At 40.8% G+C, this 21150-nt stretch overlaps 1 protein-coding gene across 4 annotated transcripts in view; it reads left to right on the top strand.

Moving 5' to 3' along the window:
• Positions 1-1068: 1068 nt before the first annotated feature.
• LOC102224125 (NEDD4-binding protein 3-B-like) overlaps positions 1069-21150 on the top strand; it is a 29927-nt gene continuing 9845 nt past the window's right edge. Inside the window, exon 1 of one of the 4 annotated variants that reach the window (XM_014470330.2) lies at positions 1069-1272. The gene's annotated coding sequence lies outside the window, so the exon portion shown is untranslated. Of the gene's footprint in view, positions 1273-6514; positions 6577-10547; positions 10651-17671; positions 20857-21150 lie in introns of those variants that run through there. The other 3 variants (XM_023328103.1, XM_023328101.1, XM_023328102.1) reach the window with 3 other exon arrangements.

The following is a 21150-nucleotide window of genomic DNA, read 5'->3' as shown; positions in this document are numbered from 1 at the left end:
AAAAAAGCCTAACGAAATCCTTGTCCTCTTGCGACTCATGTCAGGATATGTGTGCAAAACAAGTTATTATTTTTTAAACGTTTTACAGCTTTTATAACTTACTCTGTTCTATCCAAGTTCTCCATATGCACATGACTTTGTTGTACATGGAATATTGATATTTGTTGCATTAAGATGCGACTTCATGCAGAAACACAAATCCAAATAAATAAGATATGATGAGATAATAATACTTTATCAACATATTACTAACAAATATACACTTCTAAACTTCAGTTTTTAAAATGTTAAAATGCTTAAAATGTTCTTTTTTTGCTTTTGGAACATGTCCAGTCTCAATTAATATATATAAAAAATGTTTAAATTTAACATTTACACCCATAACAGGTTGCTTATTAATGTTCTCTATATGATTTATAAATAGAAAATAAGATGAAACCAAGCTTCTCTACATAAAAATATTTGACTGGAACCACAGAATGTAATTTCAAAGTTGATTTTGTTTTAGAAATGAGGGCTGACCTAGTAAATATGTGATTTTCTTCAACTGCTTAGGATCATCTGCAGGATTTGGGGCCCAAAGAGGATTTATACAAGACAATTTGGCAAATGTAGTTTAAAAGTTGTGTTCACAGAGTCATATTTTATAGATAACATCAATTTCTGCTACCTGTACAAGGAAAATGTTTTATCCACACTGTAACCGATTGTAAGTAAATCAGCAAGTAACAATTCAGTTTTCACTCCTGGTCAGCAGACATATTTTAATCATCTTTTAAAAGAATAACGGAATAATCTTCATTTAATCTATTACAATTTAACAACTGATTTTGCGTTAATTAAATAAGTTGTTCTACATTAAAATTGTTATTAAGACGGTGAAAATGCAGGCTGTAAAGGCTATATCGGCGCACTTTCTCACCCGATCGGTAGATGTCGCTGTATTTCCTCTTATCTGTAAGCGTGTCTGTGCAATCAACGGGGGGGGGGGGCAGATCAGACTGACTCTCTCCCTCTCTCTCCTCTTTTCAAACGTCCGGGAGGGAAGAGAAACAGCAGTCCCAGTCTGCTACTCTCTCTCTCTCTCTCTCGGCTCACAGGCTGGTCGCCGTCCGCTGTTCGGCCCTGAAGTCCAGGGGGGAAAAAAAAAAATATCCTTCGCAGCCCCGTCGACTGCGTTTGTTTTGATTTCATTTAATCCACGCAGCGAGCATAGAAAACTGCAGCAGAGTGCCAGTGTTGATCAATGAGATGTCCTGCACAGAGAGCATGGTGAGTTTTTCTGATCTCCGTCCACATGCAGTCCTGCAGCAGAGAGGGGTGTTGGTGCTTGGTGTTGGAGGTCTGGGTAACTTTATGCAAACCGGAGCACAGGACTTTAACCAGAATCACCGTGATGCTGTCAGGGGGGCAGGTTATTTTATAATGAAGCAAGTGTGGCCAACATGTTTACCTTTGAAAGATATGAAACATTTAGATTTGGCTTTCAGCCCGGGTCGCTCTGCAGCTCTGGTGGCCTCCTGCTCTCTGCCTGAAAGGAGTTTGGCTGTAAATGTTTGGGCTGAAACTTACACTCCTTTAAATGCACAGGAGAGTTTTTGGGGACAAGAGCTGCTTCTTAGTATTTGTGTGAGGGAAGAGGGTGGTGAGGGTCCAGGGGACTGCCAGGCTGTCGTCCTGGAGACCAGAGGCCACAGGTGACCTCTGACCTGAGGACTCATGGAGCGTTACAAGAAGACTCCTTTGAGCGCGGTGGATAAGGGCGTCTGCTGACGTAAGTGTCAGAGTGGACCTGACAATAGAGAGACAATGGGTCTGCAGCCACTTGCTGGAGTCCGCGCTGCAGCCATTCCCCTAATTTAGGAATGGAGAAGCTCAGAGGTGCTGATTGTCAGATGATACTCCTGACTCCGAGCTGTGAGTGAGTGCTTATTACTGCACTGCAATCATGTAGACAGCTTAAATATTGCTTTGAGTTTAAGTCACGCCACAGAAATGCACCTTTTCCATCACATCCACCTCACATCACGCATGGATTTGAGGTGAGATTGGAGCGCCTCTATTTCTTGGGCAAAGGTTTTAAGTAACTATCTACACGTTTGTTGCCAAGCAAATCAAATTGAGTTTAGCATTTACTCTTACTGTTTGGAAAGATATTCTTTCTGATTTTATAGTTACTTGGAACTTCTTTGAATTTGGGGAATTTTGAAATCTATCCGCCCCTGATGTTTATCTTGGGCACTTTCATCTCTGCATCTCTCTCCACATAACACCTCTTCTTCTAACACCTCTAACAACTTAGCATGTTGAACCCACACTTGCTTGTTTAAATAGACTTTGCACTTAAAATGTGAGCCACTTCTTATATTTGACAGTGCCAAGCAAATGCATTCACACCCCTTAAACTTTTTTTTTTTTTTTCACATTTGGTAACACTTCAACCACAAACATCAGTGTAGCTCAAGCTCGGTCAGGCAGGCTGGATGGAGATCAGCAAATTTACTGTCTTGTCATAGATTCCCACTTGGTTGTGTGTTTGACTTTTTCCATCTTACACTCTTGACAACCTTCCCTGTCTCTTGCCACAGCATGATGCTGCCGCCATCAGTTTGCCATTGTGGGGCGTGCTTTTTGCATGTAGGGCAAAAACGTCCAATTTTGAGGCAGTCTAACCAGAGTGTGCTCTTAAACATGTTTGTTGTGGTCCCAACATGACTTGTGGCAAACTTTTAAGACTTCATATAATAAGGATACATTTTATTTATTAGCGTCTTCCAAGACTCTTAAGGCTGGTTTACAACAACATGAAACCATCACATTGTGAACAGAGGTAAAAAAAAACTTTATTCAAAAGTGCTTGGCATTTTTGAATAATGCCAAGATTTGTGAAGTGCTGATATACACAACAATAAACAAAAAAAAAAAGTTGTTTCTTGACCACCTTACCGCTCCTTTGCCCTCTAGATCAGCGGTCTCAATCTGTAGTCCTCCAGGGCCAGTTTTTGCAACGTCTACATCTGTCGCTTGTCCTACTTTATTTAAAGGGCTAAATTGTCTCAGTAGCCTGCAGTCAAGCTTTACAGAGCTCTGCTAATGAGCTAATATTGGAGCCAGGTGTGCTGAAGCAGAGCGACGTCTTGTACTGCATTTATTTGTACTTTTATGAAAGTCAGTTCCCCTAACTCTGAGGACAGACGGACGGATTTTATTTAGTGAAATCAGATTAGGACAGGAACTCTACACATTTCAGGTTGTTATTAGTAGAAAACGTAAAGTCATGTGTCATTTTCCTCCCACTCAACTTTATTTTTACGACTTTGTGGTGGTTTATCAGATTAAAACCAAAATAAATGACGTAGAAGTTTCTAGTTGTAATGTGACAAGTTGTGAAGCAGTTTCAGGCAATACTTTTCCAAGCCAAAGGATAGGATTGAATGAGGTTATTTACTTTTAAGCTAATTTGAAACAAAGTGTCAGCCTGATTAATATCAAGTATTAATCAGTTCTGTGCACGAATGCCATAAATCTGCTTGCATCTCATTTTGGGGGCAAAAATCAGCTGTGTTGGCCCTTTATTGAATATGCCTGTTTCATCCTGAATGATTGGTTTAGTAGAAGTTTAATTATGACTTTAATAGACAGAGACTCTGTCCACTTCCCAGATTACTTTTGGAATAAACCATCTGGTTTGTCAAGTTAGTTCTGTAGAATAAGGCGCTGCCATGCAATATGGTGTTATTTGTTGAAGAAAGTACAGTGAGAGATAAGAAGTCCAAAGTTGTTCTGGAATGTTAAGTTTGTAATTTTTAAGCTTGAAACTGTGGATGCAGTCCAGGACAAGCTGAAGCAGGAGAAATAGACTGACATTTGACAGAGAAACAAAACAGACCCAACAGTAAGATAGCAAAATCCTTCGAAGAGATGACAGCAATTATCAGTGTGCTTGTGATAAGAACAAACATTAAGTTGAGTTTAGCTGTACCAAAACATTTGGAGGGATATGAAACATCCTGTCAGCATCCCAATCAATCTTAGAGCAATTAGTTGTCTCAATCAGTTTTTTATAAAACTATAAAACTAAAATCCACCAATATATTGCTGTAAAGAACAGTAATATATATTTAGTTTGAAAATATATCTTATTCAAGATTATTTGAATAAGTGAAAATTCAAAAGAGATCATCTATCAAACATGGTGGTGGTAGAATAATGGTTTTGTCCTGTCTGTCTCTCCGTATATCTGTATCTCTGGTATTTTGATTGATTCTGGATTGAGAAGAAAAAATAAATGCCGTTCCAGTTGTAAATTTGAAGGGAACACACTTTTCATTTTCTGAAGAGGATAGCCCTGACGTCAACATGCCCTACACACAAGCAGCAACTGATGGGATCATCAGCAAAACATACCTTCAGGAGAAAATAAAATAATCAAATTTAACAGCCTAAAGTCTGTAGGCTTCAAAATGTATTTGAATTGGGAAAATAATCCCTATACTTCTCTGTTCTCTTAGAGCTTGTAAAAATGGATGTGCTGTTTTGGGTTATGCTTATTGTGTTGATATATTATCAGTTCAAAGGAAATGTCTCAAGGCTCTTAAACCAAACCGTCCATCTTGTAGAGAAAGTTGACACCTTTTCTTTGAGATACCGTCAATTTACAACAAAACGTGACATTGTTACCAACAACTATGTGCTTTTTAATTGCAACCTCACAGGATCTGTAACTTGAATATGTGCTAGGTAATGTTATTTGACTACGTGGTGTTGGCCCAGTTTGTCTCCGTCTCTCGGTGGAGTCAGCCTGACAGCTGATGTGATATCTTCAATCAGCTGTTTGAGCCCTTTGGGGGTTGACTCTCTCCTCGGTGAGTGCATGTGGATGTGTGTTCTTAAAACCTTGGCAGCTGATGAAACACTAATTCTGCTGACCGTCAGCTGTCTGCTGACCATTTGCTTAGTGTTGCCTATCCCAAAGATTAAAGCACACAAATTCTGCTCTGTCAAGCTCTGTGATGTTTGAGTGAAGCCCACTTTCATGCTGCTTCACATTTTGTTTACTGCACATTCTGCAGATGCTCCTAAATGTTGGGCTCAGTGGGAGGCAAATAAATCCAACACTGACATGTTAAATTCTCAATCTACTGTCTTCTGTTGCAGGTTGGTCATGCATGCACGATCTGACAGATGGTGCAGTGGGCTAGAGCACATTTGTGACAACGCTGTGCTCCTTGACAGACATTTCCCTTCAGTTCAACCATCCAATCACGAACACGGAAAAGCATTAGCTGATTGCTTTTTGTCTCCTGAAGTCTGTCTTGCTTCACTTTTATCTAATTTCCCTCTATACTTCAAATCATTAGCTCAACCTTCTCCCATATTCTCTCTCTCTCCGTTCTCTTATAATGTGATTAATTCAACGTCTGGTTGCTCCAAGGAGAGGGTGCCATGCTCTTACACTTAAACTCTTTGCCTTTTCTCATCCTGTGACCAGGCTGATCCGCTCTCTGACTGCAGCCAGGCCGGATGTGCAGCTGTTAATGAGGCTGCTTAGATTTCACAGCTCCACACTCAGTGTAAAGGGAAACATTGTGTATTGATCTGTTGACACCATCAACAAGAGAAAATATCTCGAGGTAGCCCAAGTAAACAAGACGTTGTCCTGCAAAACCTTTTATCGCTCTTGGAGCTTTTCATCGAGTTCTAAACCACAAGTGTTTATTACGATTTTATGTGATAGACGAACAGATATGCTACATATATATGAAGTGGAATGAGAAAGATGCGTGGCGTTAAAGTATTTATTACAAAGATAATTAGGCATTTGTGTTTATCCTCTATGAATTAGTACTTTGAAGAACTAGCTTTCACATGATTTCATTTTTCTGAGTACATCTCATGCCTGTTCTTCTTTAGAAAGTGGCTAAAGATGTGTCGGAAAGGATTCAGAACTTATATAAATATTAATTTGTCTTCAGGTTCTCAATTGGATCAGGGGTCTGGACTTTGACTGGGCCATTTTAATACATAAATGTGCTTTGATTTAAACCATTCTATTATACCACAGGCTACCAGTATTAGTAGCTTGAATTTAAGTTTCATAAACTCCGACCAGTTTTCCTGTCACTGCTGAAGAAAAGCATACCCACAGTATGATTCTGCCACTGCCATGTTTTACAGTGGGGATGGTGTTAAAGGCGACATTCAAAGATTCAATTACACACAGGTAGACGCTACTAATAAGGCAACTCATTGCACTGTATTTTATTTAGGGATATCAGAATAAAGGAGGCTAAATACAAATAAAGGTGTAATTTTCTTTATTTTTAATTCACAATGGTTTTTATATCAAGCATGGTTTCATATACCTGTCACATTAATGCCCTACTTTTTGTTTGGACTATCACCTATGTGCCTTCAGTTTTCGACACACAGTGAACTTCCAACCCCGAACTAGGTTATTTCCAAACAATGAACACACCCAAGTTAATCATTATCAACAGGTTACATTGTTTCCTCCTTCTAAAGGTTGTCATCAACACTGCGTCAACATCTATGCTTCTGCAGGCCAATTAAAAGGTAAGAATAAAGCAATTTTAACTACACAGATGTTGCAAGAGGTTTTATTTCAGCTTACAACTTAATTGGTACAAAAGTGTTTAAAAGTTAGCAATGATTTTGAGTCCAAGCTAAAAATCTTGAACAGAATCGGGAAGCCAAACTTTGCCTCGCACTGATCAGGTTACTGTAAAGTCACTTGGCACCTCTAGACTGATGTACTTCGATGTATCCGGATGTGAGGAAGCAAGAAACAAACAAAAGGACCAAATGTCACCTAAAATGATAACAGTCCACTTAGTAGTCTACTTGCAACTTTTATAACCCACTGTTTTTTCTAAAGAAAAACAAATAAATCAGTTTTTCATGGAAAAATTGCTTGGTTGTTTAGGTGTAATTCTGTATAAATTACTGTACTGTAAAGGAGATGTAACAGTATATACCATGCATGTTTACTTAAACATACCAGTGTTTCCAGCAGCTCCAGTGTCTGGGCGATCTCTGTTGAATTTTCCTTTGGTAAACTGGTAAAGTGAACCAAGTTCTTTCTCTGCACTTAAAGATACTTCTGGATCTGTCTGCATTTAAGAAAAGTGCATTGCGACTTAATCACGGTGATATATTTGTTCATTGACTCCAAAGTCAGCCAACGTTTTCTGCCAGTTTCTCTCTCAGAGTTTTCGCAGCATGGCAAATGTAAAGGTCCGAACATCAGATCAGATCCATGATGTGTAACAGGTTTAAGAGCGAGTGTGAGAGAGCATGGGTGGATGTGTACATGCAGAGGAGGTGGCTCAGTGGCCCACACACTCGTTTCTGTCAATCAGCATGTCCGACAAGACATGGCACACACTGTATTTCATATCGGATGTATCTGTAGCAGTGACTGTATTGTCACTTGATCTGTTTGCTAAAATGCTCAGTTCTTCAGTCGTATGAGACAGAAGGAACATTTACAGCGAAAGATCTTAATGTCTATGAGTCTGGGCGAGCGTCATCCTACATCTGTGAACATTACCAAGTCAGGCAGCCCCCACAAAAAGCTTTTGTGTGCTGCTCAACGTGTCATTTTCTCGTCCTGGGAATTTTTTGTTTTGGTAACAAACGTGAGTAATTCAACTGTGTTGTATTCACCTGATCTCATCCTTATCCTTTCCTCGCGTTTTATTGATCGGGCTTATCTTGCTGCAAGGACCGCCTGCACTCACCGGTTTTTTATAGACATTGGCAGCAGCGGTTACCCTCTGTGTACGTGTGCACGCGGTGCATCCGGCCCTTGTCTCTTTTATTTAGTCGGACGAGTCGTAGTGTTGCAGAACAAAAGGCCAGAAGTCAACGTCCTCCTCTGTGAGTGGGCACTGTTGTATTTATATCGACTCTGCTTTCTCCAGCAGTGTTTCGGTTTGCCGTCACATCCTGTGCTTTTCCATGAAACTTATATGGCGATTTTAAAGGTTAGGGTCAATGAATGTGACCTGCAAATGCCTCTTTGAGGTCACACAGGTGGAAAACTGAAAACAGTGGTTAAAAATTTACTACCAGCTTCTTTTGTCATTAAAAGAAAAAGACATGCAGACACAGACATAGAAACGGGAATGCTTCCGCACTGCTCTGCAAAAAGGTTCAGTTTTGATAAAAATGTAACACCTGTGTTTAAAGTAATCTCTCTATAAATCCCGCTGTACTCTGAAGGCTTTGGAGGTCTGTTTGAAAACATCAGTGAACAAACAGCATAATGCAGACAGCAGAAATGCCAAGGAGAAAGTTGTGGAGAAGTTACCGTATGGTTGGTGAGAAAAAAAGAATTTGGTGTCCATGTTGTAGTTTGCCACATACCATGTAGGGAGTAAAGTTAATTTGTTGAAGAAGGTTTTCTATTGAGGCCAGAAGTTGAACTTGGATGCAAAATGTTGCATGGCCATAAAGACAACACTAACCATGACACTGCCAACATCGTCATCCTTATGGCGAAACATAATGGTGGCTGCATCATGCTGTGGAGATGCTTTTCTCTACTATCAGAGTCAACTAGACAAAACTAATGGGGCTTTGATGGAACCAAATACAGACCGATGTTGTTAGAGACAGAAATGGATGCAAGACTGAGGCACAGGTTCACCTTACAGCATGATGACGATCCTAAACATACAGCCAGATATACAATGACTTTCTTTAGACCTAAACCTGTGGCATGACATGAAATTTGAAGGAGCTTGACCCACATAGCCTCTTCAATAAATGTAGGACAATGGTCCATCCCCAACCCAGATCCTCAGGTCCCAGTGTCCTACATGTTTTAGTTGTGACTCTCATCTCTAGAGGTCAAAAGATGAATGGCTCAGAAGAATGGCTTACCTCAAAGCTCAGTCATATGTTAATATGACCCAGTCAATCTCCAGACATGAATCCAACTGAGCAGCTTCGGCAGAATTAGAGCACTTCTGTCCTGAAATGATATCCACCCAATTTCACTGAGCTTCAAAATAATACACTACGTTGGTTCATCATGTGAATGAAATTCCAGTCAAATATTTTGGGTTTGTGCATTGTAAATCCTTGCAACATGATTGCAAAATGCCTTGTAACACTTTTCCTCAAGAAATCCGAGCTGGCACATGAGCTGAGATCAGGTGGCTGCCGAACACAGGACCAGGGTGTTTCACCAGGCTGCCAGCATGTGTGTCATCGTTGTTTCTTGTAATGTCATTGTCCAGAGAAGCTTAAGCAGAGGAAATGAGTCTGGCTCGAACGGCCGTCCCGCCTAGTTGGCCAGTACAACAGGTTCAGTAGCTTTAATTGGACCCAGGTTTATATCTATCTCCTGTTATATCGGCATTTTTCACAAACTACCGCCACTTACCCATTACCCGTTTCCTCTGGGAAAGCTATTGAAGCTGTTTTCGAAAAACAAGCCCAGAGACTCTCGGAGTACATTTCTGTGGAACCTGAGACTGGATATGCTCGAGGGGCCCAGACATAATAACAAGGGAACAGTGGCACCTGCTCTAGCGTTAAACTACGCCGTGTAGCTTTGATGGGGTTATCCCCTCTTTTTATTTTTTATGTTTAGCTTATTTTCATCCAACTCTAACGCAGAGACCAAAGGGCAGTGCTACATTCTTTCTCTGGAATGTCTTTAATAGCTTGCCAGTCTCCATGTAGTGCACCTGTGAGTGGCAAGGTTTTTTATTAGCTGGGATTTTTGTGTGGCCTCCCATCGGTGCCAGCCTTAAGGAGTCCTTGACGTCCCTCCGCTCAGCGGCCGGGCCGTCACGTGGTGACGGCGGGAGAAAGTCGCTCTCTTCTGGTTGCGCAGCAGAGAACAATGTCGTCTCTCTTCTCCCTCCTCAGATGCTAGCGTCTCCTGTTTGAATTATGTAATTGGATACGGTGCAGAACCCGTCCAGTTACCCAGCCACGAAAAGAGAAACTTTCTCTCAGCCCCCACTTGTCTTTGTTTTCTACTTCTTCCTCCTTTGCTCTTGCTTGTTTTTCCTTCCCTCATCTTTCTTTTCTGCTTTTCCACCGTCTGCATTTTAACCCCAGACTAATCCCCTGGTTATTGTGCTCTCACTTGTGAGCAAACAGGGCACGCTGTGCTGCTGCTGTTGTATTTATTTGTCCCCTGAAACTGGCTCTCTGTGCTTCATTGTAGGGTCTGAACTGAATGCTTCAATGCTGGCTCACATGCGGGGCTTTGTGTGTTTTGAACTGGAGGAACAAGTCGAGCCACACTGGCAAATGAAGAGAGCTTAGAGTACACAGAAAGATGAGCAAAAGGTGCAAAACCATCCCGGATGAGTTAAAACTATGACAAGGAAATGTTTTCTCCTTTTTAGCCACAATCTCCACTGAAACTGTCCTCTTGCTGAAACTTGCATCAACTTTCAAATCAGTGCAAAGTCATCCTACAGGTCAGTTGTTTAGGGAGTTTCCTCTTCATCTGCGCGCCTCCCATTCGCCGTGAAGCACCGAGAAACAGGAAGCCTTAGTGGTTTGATCATCGTTAGCGCGAGGGTGAGTCAGAAGTACCGAGAACTTCAAGGAGGATGAGATCAGAGGAGGAGAGGTGAAATCTCCGGCGGACAAACACAGGTAGAAACTTATTCTTTCTAGACATCCTCAGATGGTGTGAAGCGTTACCGCAGCAGCTGTTGGGATTGCAATCTGATTCTCATCTATGTGCTTTTTGAGGGAAAGTTTGACGCATCAACATGTGAATTGGATATATATAGATATATACTCTGAACCTAATGTGATTTGAAGCTCTTTTCGAAGAGCAGCTTGAACTGCAGAGAAAGGAGGAAAGCAGCCTGTCTTGTAATTACTCCACTAGAGGAATGCATATTCTGATCACAGCTGAACTTCTTATCTGTTTTGTTTCTGAGCAGCAGTCTTAGCTACCCAACTTTCTTCCAATGTAGAGAAAAATAGTTATATAATTACTTTATGTTTTACATTAGAGCTTTATGATTGTTTTGTAACAAGTTCCTCAAATATTTGTTCTACTAAACAAGAACAAAATAAGAGTTTAAAGGCATGAAAACTTTTTGTTTTATTGATGCACAAAATGCATTTCATGATTTAAGTTCTTTAATGTAAAAATAAAAAGCCACATTCGATCTTACCATACCATGATATAATGATTATTAGATGCATAATAATGTAACCTATGATACTTATTTTTTGTTATTTTGCTTTATGTGCATATGCCTTAGTAGAAATATTTATTATCGATTCTGCTGACACGAATAAAACAAACTATTTGCTGATTCATTCGTTGGCTGCGTAATAAACATGCCGCTCATATCTTCCCAACCTTGCTTTTCAAGCCGTGTTAATAAGAGTGATAGACGGCACTCCTTTCATTTTCACACTGTGACTGTCTTTGTTGTTTATGTCTGGAAATGTTTCCTTACAGGTGAGTTTGTTTTTCTTCTAAGTGAGCTCAAGGTGTAGCAGCTCTTTTGCAACCAGTTTTGCAGTGTGTACAGCAACAGGTGGAGGAGGGGCAGCACTACCTTACTCAACCCTTCACAGTCAGATATTACTCTCACTTTCTCTGGCATCTCATTGCAGGGATAGTATGGGGGAATTTGTTAGTAACTTTTTATTTTGCTTAGCACCAGCCGATGTCCACACTTTTCTTTTCACTTAGTTGTTTTTCCCTTGTGTATTTAACGTTTATCCTTCTGGTCTATTTTTGGACCTGGATTTCCCCCTGAGGACTATTAAATTGTTTTTTTTCCTTCCAAGCAATCATTGTATTAAGCTGACTTTAAGACAAACCGCCAGCAACATTTTACTGGAATTTCTCCTTGCTTTATTGGATTTGTTAACTCGACGCAGCCTGACTGAAACTCTTCTGGCTGAACAAGCTGATTTTCCGAGGAACAACAAACAATCTCTGTGTTTACACTGAAACTAGAGGCGGAAGAAAAGTGCTGATCTTCTGACAGGGCAGCAGCATGCGTCATTGTCTGTATTTACCGTTTGACGCGCTGCCTGATTGCTTCCTCCTTATTATGTTACGATCAAACAAAAGCTGCCTGGTTTGTAATCAGTAAAGAATCTGATGTATGCTCTTTCATTTACATGTGACCTGGAAAGCTTTTTTTTTTTAAATGCATTCTGTGCATGGTCAATGCATTCAATCTCTGCTGCTGAATCCTAATCAATGTTCAGCCCTGTCCAGTTTGTGCTGATTGTGGGTTTATCGGCAGTGTTTGGATGGATGCATGGACAGTCAGTGGAGATGTTCAGGGAAATCTGTTCCCTGAACATTTTGGATCAATGTGGGAAGCTGTGTAATCTCAGAGCGGTGAGTCTCCATGAAACAAAGAGGTCTGTGCTTTAAATGAACCCCTACAGGCTGTAAAGAATTTAATAAGACGCTGGTTTTCTTGTGCTCTTTGTCTTTATTGGCTCAGTTTACCACTGATTTGACCAACACTGTGATTATGAGGCTAAATAATCAGTCATTACATTGTTCTCATGGAGGTTCTCATGGGAACTAATGAGCTTTGGAAAATGGACAAAAAAGTTTTCTTGCCGCACATCAGGTCCTGCAGCAGAGCTAATCGTTCCTTTTGAGCGTTATCAGAACTTGTCAGGTCGACATGCGTTGTGTGATGGTACATTAATAATTACCCAGTGAGAAATGCAAGGAATGTGCGTTTCCCTCACATGGCTCTCGCTGAAGTTCAGCTCTGCTGATAGCAGCAGCTGGCAAACACTTTGCAGGCTTCGCCTACTAACAAGGTGCACAGAATGACATTTGGCTGTTTGCTTTTCTCACAAATTCCTGTAAAGCTACGTAGGGAGAATTTTCAGCATGGTGTTGCTTTTATTTATTGCAAAGAAAGAAAAAAAACCCCACAAAACAACCAAAAGTTAGTGTCTTGGTCCAACATGATTCTAGACACAAATGCTCCGTAATAAACAACGCACACAGTGGTGGAAATCCTTTTTTGGATTGGTGTTAAACATATTTTGTACGTGGGAGGTATCTTTTTATAGTGCAGGATAGGATCTTAGTTACCAGCTTGCAGCCTTTTATTTACTGAAGATGTTTTGTTTTACTGATCTGAGGTATTTAGGATGAAGTATCAACAGACACCAAGTCTGAATCTGATATATGTGTCTTTGTCAACTACATAGTTTCCTAATAAAATCCTACTAGTACATTCGTGACTTCAATCTAATCTTGTCAATTTATGTTTGTATTATTTTCCAAACAGTATAAAAAATCCACCCTTATATTTTTAACAATTTTAACCATCTAGAAATCTGCAAGCATCCTGCTTTATTGGAAAACAAGACCACAAATTAAAGTTGTGTAGGTGATTTAGCTCCTGCACACTACCTGTTAGACCCTCCTCAGTCTAAGTAAACATATATGTGTGTTTTTTTTATTAGTTCAAAGGTCAAAATAAGGAGTTAGTGGCATCATATCTCTTTTATTTCTACCTTAAAGATGTAGTTCAGAATGGAAGTCCAGATTCAGACTTAAAACAGTTCCAGTCTCAGTAACTGTGGTGGTTTATGTCAACGTTATTTGATGAATCTCTAAGCTACTGCTATGTTTGCATCGGATGATTATCTACAGAGAAGCCAATGATTATTTTTATGGGAAATGGCGTCAGGGGGCAGCACTCAGTGCATGAAACACTGAGCACAAAACATATGAACTGTTTCCATCAGTGGTAGCTATAATAGAGAAGTAAGGCGGTATAAAATTCAACTAAGAGCATTAATCTAAAATCTCTGCTTTCTACACCGCTTTGTTTTACTACAACACCAAGTAGAGCTACCTGATGTGAACATAGTCTTTCAACAGAACCACACTTTGCAAATCTTAAACTATCCCTTTAACTGAGTTGCAGACTAAAAACCAGTTACAGTATTTCCTGGACTATAAGTTGCATCAGTTGAAAACTGAGTCATGAAGAGGAAAAAAACAGAGACGCATGCAGTGTAAATCCGGGGTGATAGGGAGGCGGTTTAGTTGCCACACCAAGAGGGTCAGCCTGCGAAGTAATTCATATTCACCTCCTTGGCAAATACCAGGGCGTGGAGACATAACTGCACCACTCACAAGCATCAACAGATCGATGTAGCCATCTAGACGAGCTACTGTAGGTAAACCTGACAACGTGACACAGATCATCAGAACACCAACAGCACGTTCTTTATTTACCCAACTGTGGAGTCGTCCCTCTGGCTCTGGCTTTCGGCCCACAATTAGCTTTCCTCACGGCTGCCGATGGCAATACTTAATCCGTGGTTCATGTCCGTCAGTATGAATTGATATTTAATACATCAGTCACAAAATGCCTCACGAGGAGGAAAAAACTACATACAAGCCGCACTATAAGATGCATCACCACCCAAACTATGATAAGAAGCGCGGCTTATGTCTGGTATTTAAACTAGGAGTGACGTTTTTATCTTGCACTTGAACTTTATTAGCTCTTAATGACAATGATTGACAACTTAATTGAACGGATTACCAATCAACTGGGGTAATGTAGCAGAGAGTAGCATCTAAAGCCCATTCAACCTTAAAGTCAACTTTGCAATGTTGATCTTCTGTCTGTTTTGTCTTCACAACTGGTTTTACTAATCCCAACATCATACCTCCTGCCATTGTGCAATGCATAGTGTAGCAACGCAATGTTTGAACAGAACTGCTTGTAGGCCTGCAGCTTCATCCTGGCTGAGCTGCGGTGGGAAAGGTGGGACTCATTTGAATGTTGAAAGATTTGCATGTATTTAATGGGGTAACGCAAGGAAATGGCATCTAAGAAGATGTGATTAGAATGTATTTTTACTTCTGATCAATATTAGTAATCATCAATATATTATGAGTAACTATTTGAGGCTATTTCTTAAATAAATCACCCTTGACTTACACAAGACAACAAAAACCCAGAATTTTACATCACAAAGGCAGATTTTGCACCTTGGTATCCGTGCGTGTGTGCGAAATGACTAGAGGGCAAAGGGATTTCACTGAAAACAACATAGAGGTCGGGCCCATATCCATATGCTTGTACTAATCTCTTTTTATCTCACACATGCACACGAACGAACCCGCTCGCTGAACTCGCGTCCTGACAGAGGGATCAGCACCGGCATTAATCTATACAAAGTTTGGGATTGTTCCACTAAGCTGTCGCACTTGACAAATTTGAGGTTTCTAAATAAAATATTGTGTTTTCACAGATTTATTTCTAAAGGGGCAATATAGCAGGATTGTTTTTAATGATTTAAAAAGAACATGTCCAGACAAACCCTGGTGATCGATTTAGGTTAAAGAGGAGGCCCTGTGAACGCGCTCTCCCCTGGGTGCTGTCTTATGTAACATCAGTCAGATCCAGATCAATGAGGTTTCATGAAGCTGCAGTGAAACCAGCCGCTCCAGATAACCTCTGGCTACTCTAATCAGAACCAGTAATTGAATGCTGGGCAGAAATACAATACTGTCCAGTCAACACGGCTGTAAAAGCCTAAATATACAGTTCCAACTTCCCTGATGAGGAAACCCACCTCAGCTGCTCTACGACATTGGAAAGCTTGACAGCTGGTTTAAAGAGTAAGGCAATGTGATATCTATGAAATCTATAAAAGTAAGGCAGAGCAAGTTTGATCATTTCTCTGGCAGCATTCATAACACAAGTAAAGAAAAAAAATCTGACATATTCCCTTTTGTAAATTTTAAAAATCATCACTTTCTCTCAATAGTGAGGAACTTCACTGTTCTCCAGGGGTTATATTTGTTTGGCTTTCTTATTTCTTCAATATATTTTACTCATAAGTTCAGACAACACCTAAACGTTTTGTTTTGATTATCAAGAATAATCCAGCTGGTGGCTGATTGCCTTGGCTTTTTATCCTGATTATTTTTAATGAAAGTTTATCTTTCTACTCGCTTTCTAACAGGGCTACAATGCAGACACTTTTTTACATCTTCAAATTTTGGCTATATTGACTTCAATGCCATTAAACTGAGTTTTGAAATTAATGACAATCTTTAATTGATGCAGAAAGATTGCTCTCAGGTAATAATTAGGTTTGCTGATAAGAAGATTTCAACTTGTTGCAGAGTGCTTATTCAATTGTTATTTTAAAATATACTTACACTTTTTTTGACTTGATTGTTACGCTAACGGCATTTGTTTTTCATTTTATTTGTTTTATTGTACTCACTTTTGTTGTTTTTTTTAACTGAGGTACAAAGCAGACTTTTGGACCAGTTTCCATGTCTCTTTAACAGGCTGTTTAAAATGTTCTTGTCTTTGAAAAATGCTGAATAAATTCAGACATTTACACTGTTGCTCATGAAAAATCGGACCACGACTTGTTTTCTGGTAAACTGAGATTCAGCCTTATTCCTGTAACACGGAAACGTAACGTACAGTCTGGTGGTAATGAGGAATAAGTGGCTATAATTGCATAGTATTGTCAGAACTTCCAGAGTGAAGTCTCTGCTTTGTCTGTCTACTCAAAGGCACCCTGTATCTGCAGCTCTGGCTAAATATAACCTTCAACCTCCATAAAGTCTGGAGCAGTCGTCATCAATAGAGACAGTGTGAGGCTGAACACTGCCCCCTCAGCCGTATCGCCATCGTGTCCAGCCGCCACTGAATTATGACCCACGTCACACTGGAGCGCGCCTTGTCCTCTCAAGTTGACCTTTCAGGGAACGCAGAACGTTCTGTCTGCTCTCAGTCGGCAAGAATTTACAGAAAATCTTTGACAAATTACTTTAAGTTTAACTTGAATCCAGCCTCGCTTCACTGATACACGGTGATAAATGTCAGGAGAAGCAGCACTTAATGACCCCGATTTCAACATGTTTCTCTTCTGTGGCCTCAGGATTTGCTAAGAGAAACAAAGTCTGCCTGATCCCCTCCTTTCCATAATAAATAACCTGCTAACAATTACAAACAGCTCTTGTCTGGGGCTGCCATGCCCTGCAGCCACAGACGCTTCCACTCCTTACATCCTGACATGTATAGTAACGCAGCGGAGTTCTTCTTTAACTTAAATGTAGTGAAGATTCGTCTTGATATGGCCTCTGGTGCAGCTTAACCTGCTCAGGCGCTTAAGGCTCAGTCACATCGAAGGAAAGTTTTACTTGCTCTCATTTTATAGAAACGTGTACCGGCTGACTCCCTAACATGTTGGTTTTCCTTTGGAAATCCTTTGACTGGATTTCTTTACAGCATGTTTCACCATTCTTTGAGTTGTAAAAACCTAACACCAGTATCAGTCAATAGTTAAAAACATTTTCCTCGTGTATTAATAATGGGCTCATGTCACTCGTTTTCATCTGACGTGAAGGTTATGATGACTTTTAGGTTTATGACAGTTTCGACGTGCCATATTAATATTGACCGATCATCCAATAAGGTGGGCTCAAACATATTTAAAGAAATATTTCCAATGCCAATATGTAAAATAAGTGCAATTGGCGGAGTCACGGTGAGACTTTAAAACATGAGAACTGTCAAGCATGGTGGTGGCAGCATCATGCCATGGAGTTCTGTTACTTTAAATGCTCATTTTATATAATTAATTAGTCCCAGCTTAATCTGTTCTTCATGAATAATCTGAAAATTGTGAAAACAAGATGAAGAGTACGCTTCCCTTGCTGGCTGCCGTCAATATTAACTTATCATCTCTTTATGAGTTTAGTGTTTTATGCGTGGTGGCGATCCCGTCACATTTCGTACATTTCTGTTATTTTGCCAGTTTGAAATTTGGTAACTGGTGTTTTCCACAACCACCCGCTGTGAAAACCCAGTGAACCGGCCGGGCTTTTCATCGAGCTTATGTAACGCAACATCGAGCGCTGCTGTGTGGGAGCATTAGATGTAGCTCGCGAAGTATCCTAGTCGTAAACAAACTTTGATCGCGCGCTCGGAGAACAGAGGGAGGCAGTGGGGCGCAGGATCAGATGCTGCTGACTGTAAATACTCTTTTCACCAGGATGGTGCTGAGTGACCAGCTCCTCCGTGGGACTGGGAGTATTTCGAGCATTACAAACCGACGAGCCGCAGCTTGTACTGCCGTCAGGCATCTCTGGAATTTTGTTTCTACGTCCGTCCCTCTGTCTCAGTCCCGGTACTGAACCGGTTGTCCACGAGGGTTTTAATGTTCCCTCTTCACACTGAAGTGTTTCACTGAAAGGTTTTCTTTCACTATGAGAGGCCTGGTTACAATATATAAAGAGACGGTCCTCGAAGCCCTCAGCGTGAGGGCTTTGTTCTTCTTGCACGCTTAAGTTAATTGGTGATTTTGCAGCTTTGGAGAGGAGTTGCAGTCGCTGACGTCTGTTCAGGATTCAACAAAACTTCTTAGTTTGAAACATATTTTTCAGCAGATGGAAGGAAAAGTGCACGGTTCGAAGAGCTCCTCTCACTTCCAAACCAGCTCAGCAGAGCTCTATAAGAAGATTGAATAAAAACACAAACACACACACACACACACACACACACACACACAACACTTTTCAATTAGACCGTAGCTGTTCAAGGCCGGCATTGCTTTGATCTGTGCACGTGTGCATGAGTGTGTGAGAGATTTAAGGAGGTGTGTTGCATCTCGGGGGGCCCCTCGTCTGGTCTGGTCCGCGGCTGTAAATCTTGCTCCGTCTCCGGGTTTACTCTGGGCCCGTAAACTTGAAGGCAATTACGGAAAAACAAGCGGGATGCGAGATTTCTTCAGTCCCGCAGGATTTGTGGTCACGGCCTAAATGGATCGCCGCTCTGTCCGTACCCAAAACGAATATAGCTTCGCCTCGATCCACCTCGGCTCCGAGCTCAGCTTCCCGTCGAGCATCGATTGGCTTCTTGGGTGCGTTCTGCACGACGAACAAACTTAGTAAATAAATGAGACTAAGAATACCACGCCCGACCTTGACCGATGGCCATTAGGCTTTTCACGCTCATTATTTATTTACGTGAAATCAAGCGCATTGATTCGTGCACACTCAGCAAGATCTGACCACACTTACTTTTAACACGTCTTATTTGAACACAGAAGGATTTGATAAATCAGCTGCACCAATAAAAAAAGGTCACTTGTTCTCCCTTAGTGTCGTATAATATCCTATTATAAACATTATCATTGATTATGAGGTTTGGTCTTTATTTTACTGGCTTATTAGTAGCCGGATGCTTCAGTGGAAAGTTTCATATTGGGGAGGAAATGGGACCTCATGAATATAAACATGAGCAGCTTGGGCTGCTTTGATCTGGGCCTGGCTGAGAGTCCTGAATAGAGTGGGCTGGAGTTGCACAGCTCTCTCTCTCTCTCACTGCCTATTTTAACCATTTACATAATTGTTATAACTGTCCTGGCCAGCAGTGTGAGGTGCTCAATAACAGTGAATTGTGCTGCAAGTGACAGGAGATAACCAGAGTGGATACAAAACAGGAGCTTTAATGTACGAAAGAGTGGACCAGCTTTAGCTAAGCGAGCGTGTTGTTAGGGTTAGTTTGTGTTCACTGAGCCAGAGTGCCTCCAGGTGGGCAGCAGGACGGTCCGCTCGTTGCTTGGGATGAGCCCACTTATGATCTTTGATGCACAGAGAAAACTGCCTAAGCATCCTTGACCGTCTTTTAGAGGTTCAAGATGAAAGTAATGGCCGTAATCTACTTTCTGCTGCTAACAAGTTTCCAAACATAAGAAGGGCTTTTCATTTTCTATTTTTATTTGCATCTTTTATGCAGGAAATAAAATGTTTGGTTAGATTACGATTCCAACAAAGGATCTGCACATGGTGCTTATTGCTGTGTGAAGCGACTACACAGGACACATGGATGCAAAGTCCAAAGTTACAGCTCGATTTTTGAACATTTGCCTCATGTCCTTCTCCCCTGTTCTTGTTCAAAACCTTTCCGCTGTACTTGCTTTCCAAAGTTACATTTTTTTAGAGTAAAATGCACACTTATTTTCTGAATTCAATGCCAAATAAGCAATTTTACAGCCACAAATTGTAAATATGTTGAACGTACAAAAGACAAATAAATCAACATACGCTTGTCAATAATGTTTGAAAGAAAGTGAGAAATTTAAAGTGCATTTTTCTTAAATGAAACCGCTTTTTTAGGCCTCCGAAACAGATATTGACTCCATAGGTAAAAAAAATTGCTACCATTGGTTCTGAAAGTTTGTAACTGTCTAAATCTGTAAACAGAAAATACAGATTGTTTTGGCGCTGAAAACAACTTTTTTTAGCAGGATTAGGACGAAGCCACTCACTGGCGGCACGGACAAAGGATGAGGTGAACATATTGTTACAGACATCAAGCATAAAGAAAAAGTGGTTGAACAAATCAAAATAAAAACTCAAGAAGAGACTAGGTTTCTCCTCAACCTCCAAAAACAGTGTCTCTACACTTTTGCCTCCAGAATTAGGGAACTAACCCAAGGCTGAGGGAAAAGGACACAGCACAGTTTGCGCCACGGTTGCTCTCTGGGCGTCAAACCAGTGGGCTGAATCTGAACGGAGACCTTTGTTTCCCTCTCAGTCATATTTATAGTCGGAAACAGAGCTGTATGCCAGTGCGTGTTTTATGGTCTCCGGTAGTTTATGACTGCTGGCGGTGTTTATGCACGGGAACAGAGAGGGTCAAAAGGATAAAATCAATAGCGCACCTTAATGAGGTTGACTGAAAAGAAGGGAAGGAGGGGATGTGTGGGTGATCAGAAAGTGAGAGGAATCAGAGGGGTGACAGGAGGAAACAATGCCTGGTGTGTGGGGGGTGAAGAGGCTCTTAGGGCTTTCAGGTGGGTGTTTGAATCGCTTGGCAGCTGGTTTAGTTTCATAAAAATTCAGCAAAAATTGCTCACTGTTTGCTTACAAAATGTTAACACTCAGCTGGAGCTTTTCTGATGCTGAGCGCGACGTCTTGAGACACACTGAATGGTTTATCTGTGATTTTTGTTTTGTTTTTTTCCCGGAGACTTTAGGAAACTGTGCTTCAGAACTTGATTAAAATGTGAGGTTTATGTCCTTTGGGGGGAAAAAAATGAGTTGTAGTAACCCAGTTGGATCCGAGTTACATAACAGATTTGTCATGA

This window comes from Xiphophorus maculatus, chromosome 23, assembly GCF_002775205.1.
Source record: "Xiphophorus maculatus strain JP 163 A chromosome 23, X_maculatus-5.0-male, whole genome shotgun sequence".
NCBI lineage: Eukaryota > Metazoa > Chordata > Actinopteri > Cyprinodontiformes > Poeciliidae > Xiphophorus > Xiphophorus maculatus.
Note: the sequence above shows the minus strand (reverse complement) of the source record. Positions and strands in the feature narration are given on the sequence as shown.